Here is a 13209-nt window from a genome sequence, read left to right as displayed (position 1 = left end):
AACACTGTGTACTTCTCCCTTCACAGAACAGCGCAAACTGTCTCTAACCAGAATAGAAAGAGGAGTGGAAGGCCCCGGTGCAGAACTGAGCAACAGGACAAGTACATTAGCATGTCTATTTTGAGAAACAGACACTTCACTAGTCCTCAATTGGCAACTTCTTTAAATAGCATCTGCAAAACACCAGTCTCAAAGTCAACAGTGAAGAGGCGACTCCGGGATGCTGGCCTTCTAGGCAGAGTCCCTCTGTGTTCCTTAACCCATCTTAATCTTTTTTTTTATTGGCCAGTCTGCAATATGGCTTTTTCTTTGCAACTCTGTCTAAGAAGGCCAGCAACCCATGAGTCACCTCTTCACTGTTGACATTGAGTTTGGTGTTTTGCGGGTACTATTTTTTGGAGCTGAAGGGTAGTGTATGTGGAGATATTTCCGAAGAACGAGTGTAAATATTTCCTTTAGTTCCTTTATTATGTCTTTGTGTTAGTTTGGTCAGGGCGTGAGTTGGGGTGGGTAGTCTATGTTCTTTTGTCTATGTTGTATTTCTGTGTTTGGCCTGGTATGGTTCTCAATCAGAGGCAGCTGTTGATCGTTGTCTCTGATTGAGAATCATACTTAGGTAGCCTGTTTTCCCCATTTTGGTTGTGGGTGATTGTTTTCTGTTTTGTGCATATTCCTTACAGAACTCTTTCGTTTTCACTCTGTACTATTTTTGTCATTTCAGTGTTCAGTTTATTTTGTTTATTAAAATTAACACTTACCACGCTGCCCCTTGGTCCTCTTCTCCTTCACCAGAGGAAAACCATTATAATAATGGGTTACTAGAGATAAAGTTACATAATTTTGATTATAATGGTTTACTACTGTCATGTCTTGACTATCATTAATGTGTTTGACTGTTATTTTATTTAAAAAATTACATACCACGTTCATTTATTACTTAATTAAATGAATAATATAACACTTAATTAAGTAGTAATCTGGGGCTCCACGTGAAAAGTTATTTAACGAGTTACTATCTCCCAAAGAAACTCTAAAGATTTAAATATCTCTTACATCAGTCAGTCAATTCATTCATTCTTATTTACCTTATATCAGTCTCATTCTGATCGACCCAAAATAATTGGATATCTGCACAAACCCTAGCATAAATTATGAATTAGCGATGTACAAATTGGCTTATTTATTTATTAACTAAATAATCACACAGAATTACTTAAACACACAAACAGGATAGCTTACACATTGATTACTACACAATGCAATTAAAAGACCCTAGTGGACTAAACCGATATGACGGGTTGTTACACAAAATGTCGGATTCAAAAGAGAGGGAAAGGGAGAGAAAGAATTCCACTATCGTACATACAGCACATAACTATGCTCATGGAAATGTGAATACTTTGCACATGAACGGCTGCTCATTCGAAATAATTGCAATGTACATATTTACGTGTGTATGTCTTTGCTGTCTCTCTGTTGAAAACACTTGATCCATCTATAGTGAGTAATTCGACAAAGCCTCTAGTGTACGTTTCTGGTTGTCCACCAGAGGTCACCATGCCCTTCGTCGTTGTAGTAGGTTGCTCTCTGAGTGTCTGTTAGAATTAATCTTCCAGACGTACCAATGGTCATTCGATAGGGAAATGTTTATCTTTTCTCGTCTTCGGTTGAGTTTCCTAGACTATTTTACATATACAGCTGCAGACTGTGATTGTGCAGTCTTTATCTTCTTCACTTGTTGAGAGTTCTTGACGATTTGTGACGTATTCAGCTCGCGCTGCCTGTAACCTCCGGTCTAATGTAGAGCTAGAACCATTTTATACGTCAGTAGCAACCCGGCAATGTGCTGGTCTCTAGAGATTTAAATTCCTACTATTCCAATGTGCAGCCACGCTCCACATTTTTCTGGATATGGTCTGATATGTTAATTCTTCACTAGGGGTTTTACGAACTCTGGCAAAAGGGGCATTCCATGACATCGACATAATGTCTGTGCTCACGTGGGTGTGGTCACTGACTGGTTAAGACTTTATATGAAAAACAATTCTCTCATTTAGAAGGCTAACATCACATTACATCTTCTCACAAATAGTTTCATATTTAATCATATAAGTTCCACAACATTTAGATGTGAATCTGATAACTGGGACGTATACATTTGTAGAGGTACAGTTATTTAGTTATACCATCCTTCATGATATCACAAAACAACAACTGTTGGACATGGTTATTCTTTAAATACCCACGGACCATTCCCAATGTTTGGATTACAGAAATATTGTTTCATTATTCAGCCTTTTGATGTTGTAGTTTTGGCATGAAGAATCTCCTCGTAACAAAAGGTTTCTTTACCCTCAATCCTGCAGAGCCCAAAGGTAGAGTTTCTACAAGGTATTTATGACCGTCATAAAATGGCCAACTTCACCCCTCTCCCCCTCTGCGGGAGAGAGAGGGAGCAGTAGAGCGGACTCACTGTAACCTGATTCTTCATATCTTCACAGGAAAGTCATGACACTAGAGATCTAATGAAGTAACAATAGAAAAATAATAATAATATACAACTTGCACACCCTCACGTAGACATACGTAAGTGGTGTAAAAAGTATTCTGAGGAATGTTCAGTGGTCCCTTTATGGATCATTTGGGAAAGATTAGGTTAAAGCATTGTACAGAACTTCACTTACCCCTAACCAATAAAACTATAATTAGAACCAATGAATGTAGAACATGAATGTCTGATAAACTTAGTCAAAATATGAAACCTGCTGTTTAACAAATCTGTCTGCAGGACCTTCAAAAAGTTGGTGCTGACTTTTCAGCTCAATATTTGGAAACAGATTATTGGAAACATTATTGGAAACAGATTATTGTTTTAGATTACATTACGTTCTTACTTATGTCGTGTCTTTGGCTATGATTAAGTGATATGACATGCTGTTCTATAAAATAAATTCTCCGTAATTGACATTACCTGGGGCCCCACAAGGGTGCGTTCTGAGCCCTCTCCTGTACTCCCTGTTAACCCACGACTGCGTGGCCACGCACGCCTCCAACTCAATCATCAAGTTTGCGGACGACACAACAGTGGTAGGCTTGATTACCAACAACGACGAGACGGCCTACAGGGAGGAGGTGAGGGCCCTCGGAGTGTGGTGTCAGGAAAATAACCTCACACTCAACGTCAACAAAACTAAGGAGATGATTGTGGACTTCAGGAAACAGCAGAGGGAACACCCCCATCCACATCGATGGAACAGTAGTGGAGAGGGTAGCAAGTTTTAAGTTCCTCGGCATACACATCACAGACAAACTGAATTGGTCCACTCACACAGACAGCATCGTGAAGAAGGCGCAGCAGCGCCTCGTCAACCTCAGGAGGCTGAAGAAATTCGGCTTGTCACCAAAAGCACTCACAAACTTCTACAGATGCACAATCGAGAGCATCCTGGCGGGCTGTATCACCGCCTGGTATGGCAACTGCACCGCCCTCAACCGTAAGGCTCTCCAGAGGGTAGTGAGGTCTGCACAACGCATCACCGGGCGCAAACTACCTGCCCTCCAGGACACCTACACCACCCGATGCTACAGGAAGGCCATAAAGATCATCAAGGACATCAACCACCCGAGCCACTGCCTGTTCACCCCGCTGTCATCCAGAAGGCGAGGTCAGTACAGGTGCATCAAAGCTGGGACCGAGAGACTGAAAAACAGCTTCTATCTCAAGGCCATCAGACTGTTAAACAGCCACCACTAACATTGAGTGGCTGCTGCCAACACACTGTCAATGACACTGACTCAACTCCAGCCACTTTAATAATGGGAATTGATGGGAAATGATGTAAATATATCACTAGCCACTTTAAACAATGCTACCTTATATAATGTTACTTACCCTACATTATTCATCTCATATGCATACGTATATACTGTACTCTATATCATCGACTGCATCCTTATGTAATACATGTATCACTAGCCACTTTAACTATGCCACTTGGTTTACATACTCATCTCATATGTATATACTGTACTCGATATCATCTACTGTATCTTGCCTATGCTGCTCTGTACCATCACTCATTCATATATCCTTATGTACATATTCTTTATCCCCTTACACTGTGTATAAGACAGTAGTTTTTTGGAATTGTTAGTTAGATTACTTGTTCGTTATTACTGCATTGTCGGAACTAGAAGCACAAGCATTTCGCTACACTCACATTAACATCTGCTAACCATGTGTATGTGACAAATAAAATTTGATTTGATTTGATTTGATTTGAGCTAATCATGTAAATGTAATTAACTAGAGAGTCAGGGCACCACGAAATAATATTTATAGATCTGTTATCTTCCGAATAAACTCTTATAGACCTAGTAATATTTTACATCAATAGCAGTCTATATTAATCGTCACCTTAATTCAGTCTCATCTGAAAATGGTAAATTCTTGGTTATCTGCACGAACCCTGGCTAACAAGTTGAATCAGCAATACAAAATTGGTTTGATTTATTTATTTACTAAATACCTAACTAATCACACTGAATTACACATACACATAATTAAATCATAACTTGATTACAATTTACGTCATAAAGGAAAACGTCCCTAGCGGACGGAACAGATATGACAGCTTGTTACACAAAAGAAAAGGGACTTTGGTTTCAGCGAAAGATTCGGAACCAAAGCTCACAGTGCAGGTGCATTTATACGGAGACTTCATTACACACAGGTGGATTGTATTTATCATCATTAGTCATTTAGGTCAACATTGGATCATTCAGAGATCCTCACTGAACTTCTGGAGAGAGTTTGCTGCACTGAAAGTAAAGGGGCTGAATAATTTTGCACGCCCAATTTTTCCGTTTTTGATTTGTTAAAAAAGTTTGAAATATCCAATAAATGTCGTTCCACTTCATGATTGTGTTCCACTTGTTGTTGATTCTTCACAAAAAAATACAGTTTTATATCTTTATGTTTGAAGCCTGAAATGTGGCAAAAGGTCGCAAAGTTCAAGGGTGCCGAATACTTTCGCAAGGCACTGTATAGTTAATTTCCCCCCACCTTCTAATGTTCCCAGAATCTCTATGTTAACCACGGGTTTTTCAAATGTAACATCAGTAGGGTAGAGAGAGGAAAAAGGGGAGAAGAGGTATTTATGACTGTCATAAACCTACCCCCCAGGCCAACGTCATGACACTTAAATCCCTGGAGCTACCAAAACTGTAGAAAAATATGTCTCATTCAATTATTCATACATCTGTCTCAAATTTGGCTGTCTCTCATACAGCCTTTTTGCGTTCAGTGTGTATTGGCGGCTATCTATTTTTCCACAGGAAGCTTACACAAACAACAGACGACTTAAATGCGAGAGCAGTGGACCAGGCCTTGAAGAGTGAGCATCCCCTAATTTAATATCAGTCCCAATGCTCAATCTTCTTCAATTTGGAAGCCATTGTTTTCATTTTAGCCTACCCTAAGAATGTTATTCTATATAATAATTTCACATTTGTTGGATATTCACTTCCTGCTTCACACTTATGAAATGTATATTATTTTAAGATTCATATGTAATGGGCCGAATTTATAAAATACATCGGTCAATTCAGAAGGGGGAGATAAACAGTCCACTGTCATTGGAATGTTCTATCCTTAAGATTTCTGGCACCTGAGACAAAATAGATTGGGAGGCAGTGTCAGACCACGACTCCTCCTGGGGGAGTGGTTCAATGTGCCTGCTAACTCATTGGTTTAATATCTCATCATTTGGGATATCAAGGAAAACTTCCCCAGGAGTACAATACATTGTAGCCTTAAGCTGTTTTTAACCTTTTTGGGATAGGGTGTAACGATCTGGGTGTAGTGGGTGCGAAGTCAGGTGCAGGAAGCAGAGAGTTCAGGGTAGTGCTATTTAATGCACAAATGGTGAACATAAGCCACCCCACGAAAACACAGGGCGCACATAAAAACAAATGCCCCAAACACGGGGACTAAAACAGTCCAGCAAAAAACCTATGAAAAGGAAAACATGTTAACCTCTAACGTGCACACAAACAATCCTGCACAAAGAGCAGGCGGGCCGGTTGGCTAATGAAGCCCAACTAATCCCCAAATAAACAATAGGTGTAACCAATAAACAGACAAGGAGGGCGAGGAAAGAATCAGTGGCAGCTAGTAGGCCGGTGACGACGACCGCCGAGCACCACCCGAACGGGAAGGGGAGCCACCTTTGGTAGAAGTCGTGACAGTACACCCCCCCCCTGACGCGCGGCTTCCACAGCACGCCAACACCGGCCTCGAGATAGACCCGGAGGGAGAGGTGCAGGGCGATCCGGATGGGGACGATGGAAATCCCTCAACATCGACGGATCCAAAATGTCCCCCACCGGTACCCAGCACCTCTCCTCCGGACCGTACCCCTCCCAGTCCACGAAGTACTGCAGGCCCCTCATCCGGTGTCTCGAGTCCAGAATGGCCCGTATCGTGTACGGCGGGGACCCCTCGATGTCCAGAGGGGGAGGAGGGACCTCCGGCACCTCACCGTCCTGCAGGGGACCAGCTACCACCGGCCTGAGGAGAGACACATGAAACGAGTGGTTATTACGATAATAGGAAGGGAGTTGTAATCGATAACACACCTTGTTTATTCTCCTCAGGACTTTGAAGGGCCCTACACACTGCGGCCCCAGCTTCCGGCATGGGCAAGCCGAGGGGTAGGTTTCGGGTCGAGAGCCAGACCCTGTCCCACGGTACAACAAGGGGGCCTCACTGTGGTGGCGGTCAGCACTCCTCTTCTGCCGTCCACTGGCTTGTTGGAGGGATTCCTGGACGGCCCTCCAGGTCTCCTTGGAGCGCTGCAACCACTCCTCCACCGCAGGAGCCTCGGTCTGGCTCGGATGCCATGGTGCCAGGACCGGCTGGTACCCCAACACCCACTGAAATGGGGACACTTTAGTAGAGGAGTGGCGTAGTGAGCTCTGGGCCATCTCAGCCCAGGGGATGTATCTCGCCCACACCCCTGGCCGGTCCTGGCAATACGACCGCAGAAACCTACCCACCTCCTGGTTCGCTCTCTCCACCTGCCCATTACTCTCGGGGTGATAACCGGAGGTCAGGCTGACCGAGACCCCCAGACACTCCATGAACGCCCTCCATACCCGGGACGTGAACTGGGGTCCCCGATCAGAGACGATGTCCTCCCCGTGGTGCCCGGAAGACGTCGATGAATAATGCCTCCGCAGTCAGTAGGGCTGTAGGGAGACCAGGAACGGGAGGAGATGGCAGGACTTAGAGAACCGATCCACAATCACCAAAACCGTAGTGTTCCCCTGAGACGGGGGGAGATCGGTCAGGAAATCTACGGATAGATGAAACCATGGCCGTTGTGGAACGGGGAGGGGTTGTAACTTCCCTCTAGGATGGTGCCTAGGAGCCTTACTCTGGGCGCATTCCGAACAGGAAGAGACATAAACCCTAACATCCCTAGCCAAGGTGGGCCACCAATACTTCTCCCGGAGGCCCCCCACTGTCCTTGCCACTCCAGGGTGACCCGAGGAGGGTATGATGTGAGCCCACCGAATCAGTTGGTCCCGGACACCAAGCGGCACGTACTTCCGCCCAGCCGGACACTGAGGAGGCGCGGGCTCTGCCCGTAACACCCGCTCGATGTCCGAGTCCACCTCCCATACCATTGATGCCATCAGCCCCGAGGCGTCAAGGATGGGAGTAGGCTCGGTGGACCGATCCTCCGTGTCGTAAAGGCAGGACAGTGCATCAGCCTTTACGTTCTGGGAGCCCGGTCTATATGACAACGTAAAACGGAATCGGGTGAAGAACATGGCCCACCTTGCCTGACGTGGGTTCAGTCTCCTAGCTGCCCGAATATACTCCAGATTCTGGTGGTCGGTCCAGATGAGAAAGGGGTGCTTAGCCCCCTCAAGCCAGTGTCTCCACACCTTCAGAGCCCTGACCACCGATAACAACTCCCGGGCCCCCACATCATAGTTATGCTCCGCTGGACTGAGCTTCCTCGAAAAGAAAGCGCAGGGGCGGAGTTTTGGTGGTGTACCTGAGCGCTGTGATAGCACGGCACCCACCCCAGCCTCGGACGTGTCCACCTCCACTATGAATACTAGAGAGGGGTCCGGGTGCGCCAACACGGGTGCATCCGTGAACAGCGCCTTCAACCTGTTGAAAGCTCTGTCCGCCTCTGCTGACCACCGCAAACACACTGGGCCCCCCTTCAGCAGTGAGGTAATGGGAGCCGCTACCTGGCCAAAACCCCGGATAAACCTCCGGTAGTAGTTGGCAAAACCCAAAAACCGCTGTACCTCCTTTACCGTGGTCAGAGTCGGCCAATTACGCACGGCCTTAATGCGGTCACATTCCATCACCACCCCCGAGGTGGAAATGCGATAACCCAGGAAGGAGACGCTCGTTTGGAGAACACACACTTCTCAGCCTTGACGTACCCCTGTCCCAGAGACTCCGTGACATATGTCTCCATAGCCAACATCTCCTCCTGGGACAATGGGTACACGTGACTCTTGGGAAGCGCAGCGTTTACCTGGAGATCTATCGCACAATCCCCTCCCGGTCAATGAGGTGGTAATTTAGTCGCTTTCTTTTTACTGAAAGCGATTGCCATATTGGCATATATGGGGGGGGGGATGCGCACCGTGGAACCCTGCTCTGGACCGATGGAGACTCCCAGACACCTTCCAGAACACTGAGCACCCCTGGAGAACCCCCTGTCTCCACGAAATCTTAGGATTGTGCAGAGCCAGCCAGGGAATCCCCAGCACCACTGGAAACGCAGGAGAATCAATAATAAAGACACTTATACGCTCCCTATGATTCCCTTGCATCAACATGTCCAGTGGAACCGTGGCCTCCCTGACGAACCTTGACCCTAATGGCCGGCTATCTAGGTGCACGGGAAAGGGAGAATCTATCGGCACAAGCGGTACACCCAACTTGATGGCGAGTCCGCAATCCATAAAGTTCCCAGCTGCACCTGAGTCGACTAGCGCCTTATGCTGGGAAGAGGGGGAAAAAATCAACACAAACATGTGACCAACAGGGGGTTCTGGGTGAGTTTGGTGCTGATTCACCTGGGGTGACCGAGAAGCATTCTGCCTGCCATCTCGACTCCCAGACGGACGCCCCAGCACCAATCGGCCGTGTGTCCTCTCCGACCACAGCTGGTGCAGGGGGAGCCTCCTCCTCCGGTACCCCTCGGCACGACCCCTCCTAACTCCATCGGAATGGGAGCGGGGGTGCTGGGTGGTGGAACACACAGGACCGTCTCCGAATGGCCGCGGGCAGCCAGCAGATTATCCATCCGGATGGACATGTCAATTAGTTCATCTAGGGTGAGTGCGGTGTCCCGACACGCTAGCTCTCTGCGGACGTCCTCCCGGAGACTACACCGGTAATGATCGTTCCATCCAGATCCAGCGGCCAGGGTCCGGAACTCCAGCACGTAGTCCTGGGCGCTCCTCCTCTCCTGCCTAAGATAAAACAGTTGCTCTCCCGCCACTCGGCCCTCTGGAGGGTGGTCAAACACGGCACGAAAGTGGCGGGTGAACTCTGGGTAGTGCTCCTTCGCTGAGTCTGGGCCATTCCAGACCGCGTTTGCCCACTTCAGAGCACGACCTGTGGGGCAAGAGACGAGGACACTCACCCTCTCCGGACAGCTACTGGCCGGTAACGACGACCGCTGAGCGCCACCCGAACGGGAAGGGGAGCCACCTCCGGTAGGAGTCGTGACATAGGGGGCAGCATTTTCACTTTTGGATGAATAGCATGCCCAGAGTGAACTGCCTCCTATTCTGTCCCAAATGGTAATATATGCATATTATTATTAGTATTGGATAGAAAACACGCTGAAGTTTCTAAAACTGTTTGAATGATGTCTGTGAGTATAATAGAACTCAGGCAAAAACCTGAGAAAAAAGTCCAACCAGGAAGTGGGAAATCTGAGGTTTGTAGTTTTTCAACTCAGCCCCCATTGAAGATACAGCTTGATATTAGTTATGTTTCACTTCCCAAGGCTTCCTCTAGATGTCAACAGTATTTAGAACCTATTTTGAGGATTCTACTCTAAAGGAGGGGCGCATAAGAGCTCTTTGAGTGAGTGGTCTGGCAGTGTGCCACAGCCTCGGTCTGGCGCGCTCACTTGAAAGGTAGCTAAGTTCCACTTCATTTGTACAGACAAAGGAATTGCCGGTTGGAACATTAAATTAAGTTTTATGTTAAAAACATCCTAAAGATTGATTACATACTTAGTTTGGCATGTTTCTACGGGCTGTAATGGAACTTTTTTAACTTTTCGTCCGACGTTCGGCACGACCTGAACACGCTTATGGATTTGTTTACCAAACGCCCCAACAAAAGAAGATATTTGGACATAACTGATGGACATTATCGAACAAATCAAACATGTATGGTGGAACTGGGATTCCTGGGAGTGCATTCTGATGAAGATCATCAAAGGTAAGTGAATATTTAAAATGCTATTTCTGAGTAATGTTGACTACCCAATATGCCGGGTATATTTTTGGCTGCTTTGTTGTCTAAAGACTGTACTCAGATTATTGCATGGTTTGCTTTCTCTGTAAAGTTTTTTTGAAATATGACACAGCGGTTGCATTAACCTCTTTGGGCTAGGGGGCAGTATTGTGACGTCTGGATGACAAGCGTTCCCAAAGTAAACTGCCTGCTACTTAGGCCCAGAAGCTAGGATATGCATAAAATTGGTAGCATTGGATAGTTTCTAAAACTGTTAAAATAATGTCTGTGAGTATAACAAACCTGATATGGCAGGCGAAAGTCTGAGGAGAATCCATCCATTGAGGTCACAGGCCATTTCATTGCTAGTCTATGGGATATTCAAAATAATTCCTCCCATTGCAGTTCCTATGGCTTCCACTAATGTCAACAGTCTTTAGAAAGGGTTTCAGGCTTGTTTTTTGAAAAATTAGCAAGTAGTTGTAGTTTTTCAAGGTGTCCCTCATTAGGACTCTCGTCTCGTGAATGAGGGTGGGCACATTGTTATTTATCTCTGGTATTGAACATACTACATTCCGTCTTAAATGTTATTGTTTATTTACATATAAGGGTACCTGAGGATTGATTAGAAATGTTGTTATACTTGTTTGGACCAAGTTCACCGGTAACTTTTGGGATTCCTTTGTCTGCATGTTGAACAAGTGGAACGGTGGATTACTGAATCAAACATGCCTAATAAACAGAGTTTGTTGAGATATAAAGAAGGATTTATCGAACAAAACAAACATTTGTTGTGTAGCTGGGACCCTTGGGATTGCAAACAGAGGAAGATCTTCAAAGGTAAGTGATTTATATTATCGCTATTTTTGATTTTGGTGACGCCTCTATAGGTTTGAAATATGTTTTAATTCTGGTGTAAGAAGGGCGCTGTCCTCAGATAATCGCATGGTATGCATTCGCCGTAAAGCCTTTTTGAAATCTGACAATGCGATTGGATTAACAAGACGTTAAGCTTTTAAACGATGTAAGACACTTGTATTTCCATGAATGTTTAATATTACGATTTTTGTATTTTGAATTTTGCGCTCTGCAATTTCACAGGATGTTGTCGTGGCCCAGAGAGGTTAAGTCCCAGAGACAGTTTGCACAGAATTGTATGTCAATGCAACAGGTCAAAATGACAATGATTACAAGTGAGGGGCTCTGGGATTGACAGGACACTGTATCATCTGATGTGCCTGAAGTATAATTCTGTATACGACTGATGGAATGTCCGCTACCAAGTTTAAAAAAGTGTTTTTCAATGATTCTGTATGTCTCCCTTTGAAAGGCTTCCTAAGGCAAGTGTCTTGGTTAAAGGTACCCAGATCCAAATTAAGTAAGGCCTGGACATTTTGTTTGTTTTTATCATACTATTTTTACTATATACACACCAGCACCCACACACAACTCACCTGTTAATTAATATTTGTTAGTGGTTAATAATCTGTTTGATTTGTTTTGTGGGGTCTTTTTATTTTTTTTTATTTTAGTGGGTTTTTAACAGGTTAGAAAGGATGCTCTAAATTGTATATTGTCAGAGTTGTGGGTGCATACATGTAAATTCTCTTGATTAGAAGAAATGTACTGAAAACCCCAATGTAAACCTGTTCCACAAAATGTTTGTATTGTTTGAAATATCTTTAAATAATGTCTGAGGTACAGGAAAACAAACACTCATTTAATAGGGCTGAGTGACCTCTGTTCTGACGGCCTGGTGAGGCCTGATCACCCTCACTAGAAAGACTGGAGACATTGAGTAAGATTTAAATGAACTATGCAAACACAAATAATAAGAAGTTTATAATTAATCAATAGTCCCATGTGTGATTCAGACCATGAGAAGTACAGAGAGAGAGTGCTGCCCCTGAATGAGGGACACCTGTCCATACCTTATGGGATATAATTATTTCCTTATGGAGTTATCAATAGTTGTAATTCTAATTTGATTTGTTATTCTAATTGGTTTATTTTGGATTTGACAGGCATTGTTATTTTTTTGGACGCATTTTTTTGGATGCATGAATCACGCATGAATCACAATGTGAGTCGAAAGGGGGAATTACCAGTCCCCTGGGACCCTTTGGTAAATATGCAAATGCCCTTTAAATAAGCAAATTGATTTTATTCAGCTGCCTGCTATAAAAAAAAATATATATATGTTGGAAATGGTTGACAGTTACTCCAAATGGATTGAAGTTCTCTCCACCTTGAGTGGTGTATGTGTATTGCTGTTGTTCTTTTCTTTTCTTTTCTTTGTTTTTGTAATCCTTCAACAACAAATCTCACCATATTGGGTCTGCTGGATGGTCGGGATTTTTCCCTAAGGATTAGCCCTCTGACTCCCTGACCTGTAACTCTGCAGTGAGATCGCCAAAATGATAGGGGAGTATAAGCCAATTTGGGAGAAGAAAATGGTTTCAACTATGTGTTGTTATTCTCTTTGACATTTGTTTTAAAAATCTGTATTAAGAATATTGGTAGTAGTAATAATTTGTCATACAGTAAATAATTTGTCTGGATTTACTGAATCAGAAATGCCCCAAACTAAAATGTTCTGGTCTGTCCTCTGTCCTATGGCGACATTGATCACAGATGGTGTTTAGATGCATGGAAGGGATAATTTGACCAAGTATAGTGTGAACCATTCCTCCTGA

The sequence above is a fragment of the Oncorhynchus tshawytscha genome, linkage group LG01 (genome assembly GCF_018296145.1).
Source record: "Oncorhynchus tshawytscha isolate Ot180627B linkage group LG01, Otsh_v2.0, whole genome shotgun sequence".
Classification (NCBI taxonomy): domain Eukaryota; kingdom Metazoa; phylum Chordata; class Actinopteri; order Salmoniformes; family Salmonidae; genus Oncorhynchus; species Oncorhynchus tshawytscha.
The sequence above is the reverse complement of the archived record's forward strand: the minus strand, read 5'-3'. Positions refer to the sequence as shown.